This window comes from Elephantulus edwardii, unplaced genomic scaffold (assembly GCF_000299155.1).
Source record: "Elephantulus edwardii isolate Elephantulus edwardi_28Jun2011 unplaced genomic scaffold, EleEdw1.0 scaffold00014, whole genome shotgun sequence".
Taxonomy (NCBI): Eukaryota; Metazoa; Chordata; class Mammalia; order Macroscelidea; family Macroscelididae; genus Elephantulus; species Elephantulus edwardii.
The window spans coordinates 27,214,858-27,219,785 of NW_006399764.1; the positions used below are offsets into that span (position 1 = coordinate 27,214,858).

The 4,928-nt window shown below is 42.5% G+C and overlaps 1 protein-coding gene across 1 annotated transcript in view; it reads left to right on the plus strand.

The window, feature by feature from the left end:
- SPATA6L (spermatogenesis associated 6-like) overlaps window positions 1-4,928 on the plus strand; it is a 52,208-nt gene that overhangs the window by 26,777 nt on the left and 20,503 nt on the right. The gene's annotated exons all lie outside the window — the stretch shown is intronic.

The following is a 4,928-nucleotide window of genomic DNA, read 5'->3' on the forward strand; positions in this document are numbered from 1 at the left end:
TTGAAAGGAAAACCAATGTGCTCTGTAACTTTGGACTCAAGTGAAAATAAGTAAATAAAAGGCTCTCAGCAGACTGTGCTCTCTCTGAAGAGTTTTGGGGAGGGAGGGCCTTTCTTTCCTCCTGTTGGTTCTGATTCTAGTCATCTCGGGCACTTCTTAGCTTGTGGTAACATTGCTCCATCTCTGCCTCTGTCTTCACACGGCCGCCTTCCCCCTGCCTCTGTGATTCTTCTTGTCTTATAAGGACATCCGTTAGACTGGATTAGGGGCCATTCTCGTGGTGTCGTGTGTTATGTGTTGGATTGGTTAAAAGATTGGAGGTTCAAATCCACCAATTCAGGAGGAAGATGGACAGTCTTCTACAAAGATTTACGGCCCCAGAATCAACTCGAGGGAAGTAGTTTAGCTTCCACACCAGTCCAGCCTCATGTTCATTGAACTGATAGTAAAAGAAACTACTTCCAGATAAGGCCCTTTTCACAGGTACTACGGGGTTAGAGAGCAACACAACTGGTTTTGGTGGTTTTTTTTTTTAGTTAAGACTTTAGAGAAAGTTACAGAGAGGTTGGGTTTTCATTCATTCATTGATACACATTTTACACTCTCCTCCTCACCCACTTCATTTTGTTATGCATGTCTTGTTCCATATTTTACCAGATATATTCTATCTAATCATCCATTCCTTTCAGATAGTGCTTTCCTTCACTTGTTCCAGTGTAGTGTTCACCATCTATCCACTTTCCCCCCTGTTCTTCCTGCTCTGCTTCTATCCTATTTTTATAACAGTGGTCTTATGCAGTATCTGTCCTTTTGTGACTGAGATATTTCACTCAGCATATTGCCTTCTGTATCAATCCATGTTATGTAGTGCATTACCAGTCATTATATTTCAATGCTGCACAAACACAAGATACGGATAGAAACTTCATCAAAGAAGAGAGTCAGATGGGCAACAGGTACATGAAGAAATGCTCAAAATCACTAGATATTAGAGAAATATCTAGAGAGATGCAAATCAAAACAATAATGAGCTGTCATCTCACCCCAGCAACAGAAGTTCAACAGGACAGCAAACAGCAAATACTGATGAAGATGTGGAGAGATTGAAACTCCTATGCACTGCTGCTGGGAATGTAAAATGGTGCAACCACAATGGAAGGCAGTCTTGCACTTCCTCAAAAAGTTAGACTTAGAAATATCATTTGACCCAGCTATCTCACTATTGGGAATACACTCTGACGAAATCAGTGCCATAAAACAAACAAACAAACAAACAAACAAACAAAGTTGTGTGTCTATCTGTGTATGTACGCCCATGTGTACTGTAGCAGCATTCATAATAGCAAAGAGATGGAAGCAGCCCAGGTGCTGATGAATGGATAGAAAAACTGTGGTACATTCAGTATGTCTGAAAATTCAGACCCGTCTAACTCATTGGGCTCAGACGTCTGAGTGAGTGGACACAGGGGGGCAGTATAATCCTGTTTGGCCATAAGCTCAGGGCTTTCTTTTTTATTAGCTTTTTGGAGAAGTTACTCCACTTTGGGAAGAAATCTTCTGCATTCAGTCTAACAGCAAAATGCTATTTTTAGCTCGCACCCTTTATGCTTTGATGGTGATGTTTCCCAGGCACCAGTCAGCAAGGGAAGAACTCTAGGTCCAGAACGCCTACTTCAGCATTCTCTAGAATCAAAGACGGCAAGATTTCTTCTCACGTCCCTTGGGAAGGCTCTCAGGAAGGCTATTCTGGAAGGAGACAACATGCCTGGTAAAGTGGAGAGTCAGCAAAAAAGGGGCCACCCTTCAATGAGACAGGTTGACACAGTGGCCGTCAGAGTGTGGCAGGATTAGTGTGGATGGCACAGGACCGGGCACGGATTGTTGTGCTGTCCACAGAGTTGGTGTGAGTCAGAAGTAACCCCGTGACACCTAACATCAGTACAGCAGGTGTTAGCAAACAGAGGTCTCAAAGGCTCAGGGCCTCAGTGTCCCATGTTTACACGGAGTCATCACATGAGAGCCTGTGTCTGCACACACACTGTGGACTCTGACTCGCTCTGTAAGTGGTACATGCATTATTTTAACCAACACTGTAGGGAGCACCAGTGGGAGCAGACCTGCTGAACCCGAGGTGGTGCCTCTCCGGCGGTTCCAATCCACTAGAGGGTCGTCATGAGAAAGATGGGCTGTCTCGGTGAGCTCTGGTGGCCTAGTGGCAAGAAGCTGCACTGCAATCCAAGAGGTGCACGGTTCGAATCCACCAGATGCTCTGCTGGAGAGGGAGGAACAATCTCCTCCTGTACCAGTCAGATCTGATTTGACGGCACACACACAAAAATAATAAAACAAAAAAAATTAAAAAAAAAAGATGGGCAGTCTCTTCCCTTATGATTCACAGGCTCCCAAAACCTGCTGGAGGGTCACATATGAGTCGGTTCCAACTTGACAGCAAGAAGATGATAGTGCACCAGTATCACTGTTAAAATAACAATTTCCCCTGAAGTCTTTGCTCAACGATGCCAATGGTATTGTCCCTGTTGGGGCCACTGGCTTTAAGAGCACAGCCCTCACTGCCACTCCCCTTGGTCTCTGAGACGCCGCACAGGTGCTGGGTGGTTATGTATAACCCAGTCCCATGCAGCATCCCTTCCTGTGCTGACATGTTCACACTGGGTGGCAGGTTTGGATTTCCACAAAATGAGCCAACCTGAGAGACTACTATATTGAGATTTTTCACATCTCTCTATTTTTGATTCTGTTTCAGTACATTTTATTTCTGTGGTTCTGAAAAAGTCCATTTCTTTTTTTCCCCCCGTACTGGTTTATTTATAAAATTCAAATACAAATTTGAACAAATTCTTTCAATTTTCCTCACCCCCCACTCATCATATTGTACAACCCAATGATTAATCTCACCTCCCCTTGAACATCCACATCCCTCTGCTTCCAGCCTCTCCCATCTCTCCTGGATCCTTCTACTCCTTCTACAATAACAGTTTTATACAATATTTATCCTTGTGGGACTGAGTTAGTTCACTCAGCATAATGCTCTCCAGTCCCTCTCAAGTTAGGTAATAATTTACAAAGTTATTGCTCCTGCGTGCTGCATAGTATTCCATTATGTGAACGTACCATGATTTCTCATTCCATTCGTTTGTGGTTGGACATTTGGGCTGTTTCCATGTTCTTGCGATGGTGAATATTGCTGCTCCATTTCAGTTTTGATTCACTGGCATTTTATTTTATTTTATCTTGATGAAAGTATACACAGAAATTCAGCCAAACAACAGACAGGCTTATACAGTGAACAAATACTGCAGAGGTACTTACGTCTTACAACAGTCATTCATATAATATCAAAAGGGCATTATTGTCCAGGGATAAAGCTCCGAAGGAATGAAGGGCTTGTATAGAAGGATGAGTGGAAACAAGAGTCACAGGGAGGAAGGAGGAAGTGTGCTGTGACAATATGAGGGCTGTTGAGGAGCTTAGAGAGAGAATGGGAAAAGAAGAGTGGATAGATGATGAACACTGCATTAGATGAGGGGAAGAGCTGTCTAGAAGGAATATATGATTAGGCATTATGTGTATGACAAAAATCTGGAATGAGGAGTATGTTGCAGGGAGACCTGGGAGTAAGGGAATAAATAGGTGTTTGGATTTGATGTTAATTTGGGAAACCTACCAGAAGGTTTCAACTAGGTGTTATGGGTTGAATTGTGTTCGCCCCTAAACAATGCTTGAGGTTTGGGTTATTGGACCTGTGGATAGGCTTCTGTTTGGTAATACGGTCTGTCTTATGTTATGAGGTCATACAGGTATAGGGTGAATCCCATGCCTGGTCACTTCTAAATTGTAAGAAAAGAACAGAGATGCAGGCATGGAGGCACCATGTGACCAAGAGGCAGCCCCATCTCCAGTCCCCACAGTGTAACAGCACTCTTCCTGCTTCCTCCCTGTGACTCTTATGTCCATTCATCATTTGTACCTTTTTCCTTCTTTCCTCCTGGGCAAATGTTGCCCATTTGGTTTTGTATGGTTGATTGTTGTAAGGACTGAGTACTTTTCTGGTTATTGATCACCTTACAGGCTTGCTTGATATTGTGTGGCAGATTTTTTTTTAAATAGTATTTTTTTTATCACATCTCTTTTACTTCACTGTAATAGCAGGAGTGGTACCAGTTACCTGGGTGGTGAAGTACAGATGAAATTTCTACACATCCTTGCCAAAAACATCTATTCCGTATTCCAACTGTAACTGAAAGACAATAGAAAAAAGGGGAGTTGTTTATTGTACAATGATATGATTATCAGTGTGTGAGCTTTGGACACAGTTACCCAGAAGGCATAGTAAAGTACTTAGATAGCACATGATTTTTTTAAAATGCCAATCTTTGCCAAAGTCTTGGAAAAGATCTAAATGAAACTACAGTTGTTATTGATTTACATTAGTACCTGCATTCCTGGAAAACCCAATATAATTTGAAACTGGACAAGAAAGCAAGTAAGTGCTTATGTTTATATATAAAGAAGAATTTGATTCTAGGATCAAATAGTAGGTTGCAAGAATGTTAGAAAACTGCACAGGAAGGTGGGGGTTGTTTGGTGTGTGTAAGCATCTTAGGTATTGGGGGCCACCCTGGACATCTGGTTCCTGCCTACAAAATGTCCCTGCAAATTTCCAGAATGTTTTCTGCAGCTGGAACATGCCTATGATGAACTGTGGTTCTCCCTATAGCTGTTCTCTGGGACATTCACACCCCTATCCCTGCATGCTGAGAACATTTAACAGTAATCTAACCCCCTGCGAGGCAACAGTAGGTCTTCCTGTTCCTGTTTGGTCCCCAAGACTTGCCCCAGGGTATATCCTTAATAAGTATTTTTTGAAAGAAAGAAAGAAGGAAAAGAAAGAAAGAAAGAAAGAAAGA